Source organism: Telmatherina bonti (genome assembly GCF_933228915.1).
Source record: "Telmatherina bonti genome assembly, chromosome: 12".
Lineage (NCBI taxonomy): Eukaryota > Metazoa > Chordata > Actinopteri > Atheriniformes > Telmatherinidae > Telmatherina > Telmatherina bonti.
Window position 1 is genome coordinate 22,675,488 of NC_136610.1, and position 9,765 is coordinate 22,685,252.

Here is a 9,765-nt window from a genome sequence, read left to right on the forward strand (position 1 = left end):
ATTCTGAATTAACTGGGCAGAAATGCAATCCCATTCACTAATGACCCCTTCAGCACCCTAACTGCAGTGGTCTCCATGCCTTTGTGCGTTTCCTAATCTCCCTTTAATTCCACTGTAAAGAGAGAACTTAATAGGAGTACACATTCTTTGCAGAAACATTTGGACAAATACTTTACAAATGTACAAAAGTAGACTGACATGTAAAATCCTCCCAAACACAATCAGAAAATGTTTATCTTTTAATGTTTCTTCTGAGGATATATTAAACCATGAACTATTAATACAGTAATAAGGTAAATAGAATTGGGGCAACTGAGTTAATAGAGTTGCAGAGATAGTGTGGCAGCATCTCAGAAGGTTTGGGCTCTCTCAGGGCCGAAGAAATGCATTGCAGGTACGAGAAGTAAAAGAATATCAAACATCACCTGAAACAACCCAAGTTTATCTGGAATATAAAGCCCTGAAAAAAGAAAGGACAAAGAAACCACTGCAATAAAGTCACTACCTACACTTTTCTTATCTTTGTGATCCGAGTCCAGATTTCAGGTGAAAAAAAGGAGAGAGCGCTTTATCCTTTGTGTGACCCAACATAGATGATATCTTTGTTGTCAAGCAGCCAGCAGTCACTGCACGCAAACAAGACTTTAGCAGTCGCCTAAAGCCTGAATGAAACCAGAGCCCTGCCTCCCCAGCAGCAACAGACCATTAGAATAATGCCTGTGTGTGTGAGAGAGAGAAAGAGAGAGAGATGAAGTGTGTGTGTGTGTGCACATATTTGTGTGCGGCAGTTTGGATGTGTATGAGCTCCGACTGCACCGGTGTGAGGAATGCAGAGGAGGGATTGGTATAACGAGCCAGCGTGATAGGAGAGGAAAAATGTTCCCTCTGCATCTGTTGTCGGTACCAGCGAATGTGTGTGCACATATGTGTGTGTTTTTTCTCTCAAATTGCTGATGTTGCACTACCACAGGCAAAGAACTGTCAGTAGATGAATGATTGATTGCAAACAGAAAAAGCGAAGTTACAAATTTGTGTGCACCCATCTTTCCATGAGCATACACACAACCCTTCTCCCTGAGGCGGTACATTTTCCTGTAATGGATAGGGGGTCATATATCCAGTAGCCTAAGAAAGAAACAAAACTGCTTCATATTTTAAGCTATTTATATTAAAAACACATGACCTAGTGCAAGAATGTGAAATTAGTGATAAACAAGGTACATTTATATTAATTACCCAATGAGGCCTCATGGCAATGCTTTATTTTAAATGAAGTAATTCCTTTTAGTCAGTTTGGATTCATCGTTTTACTCCCCCAAAATTCCTTTAGCATGTCATGACAGCCCAACTGAAATTGATTTATGGAAATAAGATATGTTGTTCCTTGTTACAGAGTGATCAAAAGGAACTCTGTTTCAATACAAGCTTCAATATATGCCTTCATTAATGTATAGAGATGCTTGAGAGGAATGAATATTATCTTGTGCCTGAACATTTCTGGCTTTTGAAGCCATCAGGCCAGGTCCAAATCAATGTTCATTTATTCCAAATTAGCACAGCAGTGTTGTTCTATGTTTATCAAGGACACAGTATGAAATCAATACTGGAAAACCTCTTTCTAAAGACCCTCAATATAAATGGCAGACAAGTTGAAACAGGAAAGGATCGTGTGTAATTCAAGGAGTCAGATTCAATATTCGATTTTCTATTGATAGCGATCTAACTGGAAGCTCTTCAGTGTTTCTGTTTGTATTATCATACATCAATATGTCCATGAGGTTGTGAGTAAGTGTAACTTTCAAAGATGTTAGCTACATTCAAACTAGAGCTTCACAATATTTAGTTTGAGCATCGTCAACGCAATGCACATTTGTGCAATAGTCAAATTGCAGGTCTTGTTATCTAGGTGGCAAATGAAGTCAGCATGTTCATTTGTCCATCTGCCCATCAACAACCTGCAGACGTAGATGGCTAGCCAATCCATTTTTGTTTAAAACTGCTCCAAGATTGGCAGACGGAAATTAAACACGATAGAACAAAACATTTACTCAGGACCTAGCACAATAAAATCAAGCAATAAAAGATACGAAAAACTCAATACAGACAAAAACTAACTAACTAACATGCACAAATAGAGTTGTGATCAATACAGATTAATTGTCAACCAGATAGCAGGGGTACAGCATAACTTAAAAGCTGGGGTAGGTAATGTCGGGGAGATAGCAAGATTTGAAAGTGGCACCTTGTCTTGGCTCCTTCCCCCTCTGGTTTTACTCCTCCTCGGAGTCTGAACATTTGGATTGGTCTGTTTTTGCAGATTTACAGTAAATTGAGGGGTCTAACTATATTTCTTATTGTTCGTGATAACAAAATGTATAGACTGCTATCAGGACGAGGAACCACTTCACCCAGAATAAAAAAAAATAAATGTCTGAGCAAGATTATCTACTTACCTAATTGCCATTTAAGTTATATTTTTAAATGTGTATTTTTTCATATTGCAATATATATCGCTGATTAACAAAAAAAAAAAAGTAATGCAAGTTTTTTTCCAATATTGTACAGTCCTAATTCAAACTGCACAAGCTGCACAATATATCCTTTGAAAATAGTCTTCGTAATGTACGTGTGTCCAATAACCACACTGCAGTTCCTGTAATGTAGGAGGCAAATTAACTCTGCATGTTATTGTTAATTTCAAGGGTACCTGACACAAGTTTGTTCATTGCCAATGACAATAAACAAACCTTTACGGTTAAACACAATTCACATGACAGAATGAAACATTTACTCAGGATCTAACACAACAAAAGCAAGGAATAAAATATAATAATTTTCAAAGAAAAGACAAAAGTCATCCTTTAGACATTCACAAGAAGTAAGATCAGTGCAGGGTAATTGTCAACAAGACGGCAGTCAGGCAGCATAAATAAAGTGCTAAAGTCATCCACTTTTTTTTTAAATGATGTACTTAATAACCAGCATGCAGAAATGAAAATACATCTTTGAAAAGCTCAATCAAACAGCTTCACAATAGAAAGGGTTTTACATGCTTATGGTAACTGTAACATATAACAAGGGAGCACTTCATCCAAATGAAAAGCTTGTAATCATGTGATGGTGTAAGCTTTCTGGGGAAATGTCTGTGGCCCTCCAGTATCCTGTAGTCTCCTAGGGGATTACTAGAGGTGGCATTTCTTCAAAGCTGTACTGAAATCTTTGCTGCTGATGGCTGATATGACTAAGTCACATGTGCTGCTGCCACACCCTCTGTGCACAGATGGCACCACGTTAGATGACAGTTTGACATATGTGTGAGGCAGGTGAAGGTGGGTCTTCCGTACTTACGCCCAACAATAAAATGGAAAACTAAACAAATGACAACCCAGTGGTGCATGACTCACTCTAAGTCAGTGTCTGAAAATTACATCATCGGGTAGAAAATGTTTACATGTGAGATATCAAAACACCGCTTTAATTACAGTCTGAATACATGCTGAAGCCAGCAGCTGATATAAAAATAAATAGTCTGCCCGTTTGTTTTGCCTTAGTACACAGAGATTATGTTGTTCCAGAGCTCAAGCTAAACTCTGATAAGCAGCAGCTGCATTCTGGGAAACTGCAGAGATGTTCAACATCTTATCATGCATACATGAAGTTTGAGAGATTACTGAAACTAAGTGCTACTTGTACATGTACATGTACATGCCTACTTTCAACCTTCTTTTTTGTAAGCTTCTGCTGAAACTTAGCTTCACCTCAAATGTGCTGTGAAAATGTCATTTTATCCAATCGATAGTCTACACCAGTTATACACTACTCATCGCCAAGCTTAAACGTTAAGATATTAGCTCCTTCAAAATGACAATGAAACCCTTTGCTTTTACAATATGAGTAGTATACAGCTGCTATAACAACAACATGCAAAGCTTTCTGCTATCACCAGTATTTGCATTGTTTTCCTTTAGTCTGGTCAACAAAGTATCAACTCCAGCAAGACAAACCACTTAGGGGATGTTAAAACATGCATTTCTAGGGACTTTCTCAATTCAATTCAATTTAATTAAACTACAGACTTAAGAGTCCATGCTGAAAGATAAAGCCATAGTTAAAAAAAAAAAAAAAAAAAAAAAAAAAGGAAAACTGCAACAACACCACACATCTTTAAAAATAAATGTATAAATAAATAAATAGCAACAAGAAGACAACTGCAACAGTGTTTTCACAACTGAGCTTGGTATTTTATTGTATGAAACTGTACAATAATTAATACCATAAAAAATGGATTCTCTGAAGAATATAGGCAACAAATCAATGTAAACTTTGAATTTCGTAATACTGTGGAAGTACTGCCCTTTGACAAGACAAATTAAAACCAGAAAAACAGAAATGGACTAACAACACAAGATCATCTGCAAACTAGGAATGTTAAAACTAGGACACGTTGAAATACTGGACATTCAGTCTGCTGAGAACAGGACAATCTGCCCTTCTGTCCTGCAGGTTTTTGGTTTTGCAACAGATTCTGTGCTGGCGCTTTATTTACTGCTTTACAGGCCATTAAGTGTGTGTACCTTACCATGCAGGCAAAACCTTGCCTTCAAGTCATTATCCAGGTTTTTTTATGCCTCCTAATACTCACTCCTCTCACTGGGACTTTGTTGTACATCACACATGCATACACAGACGTGACAATGGCTAGCTTTAGCATCGATGAGTGATCCAAACAGACAACAGCAGCAAAAAAGCAACAATCTATTGAGAATGCTTTTGAACAGGATGATGGGATTTTATATGACTATATATAAGTGGTCAAACAAGGTTTATTAGTTATTTAGTACAGAAATATCATTTGCTCCTACTATGGAATTCTTTTTTTTTGTGCTGACAAACAAAATGTAAATATAATTTTGGGATTTTTTTTTTTTTTTTTTTTTTTAAAGTTCTCTTTATGCACAAAATACGTACTGACACAATGGCCCAAAAGCGGAGGTACGGCCTGTACGGTGGATTACCTGTACCACTGTAATTAAATACATTTTGGAAGGCAGTCCCCAAAATTAAACTGGATTATCTGATACAGTAATTCCATCTATAGTGCAGGACAGTGAAATTTAACATTTATGAAGAACGGTCACCTTTTTTGCATAATTACCCAAAAACTTTGCAGCCCTGGAGTCTGCCCTCATACCTTTCTCGAGTTTACAGATAACACAAACAGCACATACTTTGCATTTTTATATTCAAAACACAGGTGTCTGTTTGAAATGTGCACATTTTGTATTTATACTTCTCTTTAAATACCAGCCTGTCACCTTTGGAGCATAATCTGCTATTTAACATGGTTACAGACTTGGGCATTTAAACCACTCTTCCATCGTGTTCAGAATCAGAAAAGGGAGGGAAATCAAACTGTTGTAGCAGCAACAACAACAGAACACCGATAATTGAAGAGAGACAGTATCACAACTGTATAAAAGGCTATTATTCAGAACAACGACAATATTCAATGTCTTACAACCATCCAGATTGAAGCTGTATACTCATTAATCAGGTTGTTTATTCATTAATGTGGCCTAATCTCCTTCCAAGTCACAATTTGACTAATCTGACTAAAGATTCACAAACAGTTCAACTTTCTGGGTATTCACTGAACACAATACTGGCTGAGAAAAAAAGTAAAATTCTGACTTTTTTTTGTACATACATCTGGCGTGTCATGCTGCATCTCCCAACCTCAGCTTAAGATCACGAAGAGCTGCTCATATTTCCCCTTAAATATTGCTATGCAATGTAGGGCTGGGCGATACGACAATAGAAAATGTCTATTGTTTGATATGAGGCTCTATCATTTACGCCACGATAAGGTACTTTACTGCAGTATTTTACATCAAGATGCGCTTTACAGCATGCACGCTGCAATACTCTAAACTATCTCTTGCACATGTAGCCTACATTTGTATTAAGTGTCATTTTTAATTGTGTTTAGCTTCTATTTCTTTTTTTATTTAGCTTATATTTCTACTTATTTATCTTCTATTTCTATTAATACTTTTATATAGTTTTTAGTATATATTGGTATTTCCTTCTCTCAGCCACTCCCGAGACCTCAGTTCCATGTCTGACGTGAATGTGAGCTGAAATGACAATAAAGTTCCTTGAATCCTTGAATACATAAACAAACATGGAGAAAGACGGTAGCGGACGTGTTTCAGAGCAGGATAATTCTCTAAAAGATGATCAGCCAACCAAAACCAAAACTGATGAGCTCGTTCATAAATTTCTGTTGCATGGATGCGGTTTGGATATAAAAAGACCGACGTGGAACTGACAACAGACTAGCTAACAGTCCCAACAACGGAGTCCGACACAACAAACTCTTCATCACCTGCAAAAGAATCAGGATACAGAATACAGAATAAAGAATAGAGTCAACGAGCAAACGCCGCAAAAGGAGCGTCAAGTGGTGGTGAAAGGGCGCATAATAAAATTCAGACGTAAGCGCTGCAACAGGCATTTACCCGTAAAACGTCATACAGCCATAGTTCCCGCAGATGGAAGGAGATCACTGACGCCGTTATCAAGCACATCTGAGAAATAACTGATGACTGACATAAAATTACACAAACAATTTTATATCGTTATGTATGTCGTAATGGGGATGTTAAATGAGCTATATCATGATATGAGATATTGGTCATATCGCCCAGCCCTAATACAATATAATGTCAAAGTCCTGATGTAGAAAAAATCATTGTTTTGTTGTTTTTTTTATTTTTATCGGAGATGTGGTGAAGAAAAAGCTGTTTTCGTTGTGTGGGACAAGTTGTGCCATTTCTGCTTCCTTAAAGGCCAGTGATTTTGGATCAGCAGATGCATTTTGTCCTTTCTGGCCAGCAACACAGTCATCAAAATGTGTGGATTTGCTCCCTACACTTAATCAAAAAACAGTTTTATCAACAAGGTTCAATACAAGGCAGGCTTGAGGAGATTGAAGCTAAAAGTCAAGGCTGTACAAAACTACAGGCGTGAGCCAACATCAAGCAGTAGTGATAAAAATAATAATGGCATTGTGATGGCATTAGGTGCATGAACACATGTCATGGACACACTGAGTCACAATTTAGCACTTTCTTCTTAGTACTTTTCAGCACATAATTTTTTCACTGGGCAACCTAAAGTATGGATTTGTTGCCTCTGAAAGTCAGAAACATGGAGTTACTTGCACAACCATGCATAGTTTGTATCCATTACTGCCTCAAGGACTTTGTAAACTGCATATTCCAGAAATAATTAGCATATTCGTCTTACCACACCTTGCTATGGAAATTCATTGAGCAGTTCACTTTTGGTTCAGACTCCGGCTCCAAAAAATATGACGGATCTGAGGTGTTGTCATCCTCAAAAATATAGCCTCCAGTAAACCTTTCGCCACCAAATCCCAATCTTCCTCTCTTCAGTTGTGTCAATGTTTTGATTTGCTTGAGCAAACGTGACGGGCAGAGAGCTGAATGGCTTATGGAGTCTTTCATAAAAGAAAACTTGCTGGTCCTGGACTGTGGAGGTTTACCCATCAGTAGCTTCAGTGAAGTCTCATAAGGTCCAAGACCAGCATTGAACTTACTGTCCACCAACAGAGGCATTATGTAAAGATACTTTGAGTCAAAATACCCAACATAATACTACAATAATTAATAATGAACTTTCTTGCAGTATTAAGCTTTTTTTTGTATATTTGAAATTTAAAGGATATTATGCTAAATCCTCCACTAAAAACGTATTACAACAATTTTTTGTTGTAAAAAATTGTGGCTTTGCATTATTCATATTTGGACTCTAAAATGCTATCACCCTTTGTGAAATGTTTTTACTGAAATGATATTGTATTTTAAACACTATACACTAAATATACTAAGGGAAACATACTGTATATATATATATATATATATATATATATATATATATATATATATATATATATATATATATATATATATATATATATAGTATGTTAAACCTTAAAATACAGCATACTCATAATTTCAGAGGCACAAAAAAAGCAATATACACCTAAATAGAAAAGTATGAAGAAAATTAAATAGAAAATTGTTTTTTGAATGTTTGTTTTTCACGTTATTGAGAATAAATACATGTAGAGTTAACATGTAGCATATGAAAAAGCAACTAACAATAACAAGGGCATTTGCAATCACTTTCTCCTCGTGCCGTGATGTGATCTGTTGTCACTGCTACCATAAATAACACGCTGTCCCCATCTGACAACCCAGTGGTCCTAATCTCTACACCATGGTGACAGATCTCAATGACAGAGGAGGCAATAAAAGTTGCTCTCCATAGTTATCAGAGGGATGGTGGTTAGTGCAGCATGTAGAGAGCAGGACGACATGGCTTCACCTTCAGCTCAGCCTGCTGACAGAGCGCTAAATGCTACACACCTTGACCACAAAAACTCACTTTTCTATCAATATGTAGACACTAATTCACACACAGTACCATCATACTACTAACAGTATGTTTGCTTCTAGTCTGAAAGCCTAATACTGACGCTTGTTTACCGACACAAGGTGAATTTACTCGGGTCGACACCGAAACTCGTCTTACCTGTGTGAAGGTTGTCTTCCGGAAGCGGCTAACATATCACTAGCTAAAACAAAGAGATCCAGTGAAGTCGAAGAAAAGCTAAACTCAATCAACCTCAAGTCTCACCGACGTCCACACCGAGGAGGCTTTCGTTTAGTCTAATCTCCTACCGCATAGCAGTCTCTGAACAGTCGCAGCCTGCTGTCCCAGGTGGAGTTCAACCTGCAGGCAAAGTCTGGGCGACTTTCCCAGTTTCGAGCAAATACACTTGAGAGCTTTACCAGAGGAGGAAGTCCACGCAGGTGTGCACATACATACACACACTCGACACCACGATCCCATTTCTCCCTATTGATGACAGAGCTGGAGCCAGGTATAACTGCATAACAACCAGCTTCTCTCATACACAAATACTCTGGTAAGGTAAAGTATTGAAGTTTATTATCTAATTCATAATAAAAGCACATTGTTTATTACCCTCTCGTTCACCTGGGTATCTGAGGTTTACTCAGGACTTGAAGTGGCAACTTGGATTGATTTTTTAAAGTATAAAATTGTTTTGCACTTAATATGTTTTCTAAGCACACAAATTATGTGCTATTCAAATGTGATTTCTTCGTTTCAATTAAACTATTAAGCAATACACGATGCTGACATAGTTTTTCAGACCTTTTAAACATTCCACTTTGTGTTTTAGAATAATCCTAAAGGGATTTATGCTTTCCCCCACATGAATGCACTCCCGGTTACCCAGAAGCAAAGTAATTTCTTAAATTAAATTAATTTAAAAGATGTATACAAATAAGTATATAAATTTTTTTTCAAAAAATGTATTCATATCCATTCTTGTGGAAATAAGCTCTGGTGCAGAATTCTCTGTGGTCTTTGAGATGTTCCTGTAACTTCAGTGGAGTCGTCCCACCCCTTACTGAATTTACCACAGGTACACACGTCAACAGTCTCACAGCTGATGATGTATGTCATGAAAAAGTCATCAGGTTGCAAGAATAGTTTGTGGATTTGTGAGGCAGGGTTGTGTGAACATACAGATCTAAGAAGACTAAAATAAAATTTAGCAGCTTTAAACGTACTACAAAACACAATAATCTCCATCATTCTCAGATAGAATAATTCTTAAATAATCAGTGAAGCCCAGCCAATTTT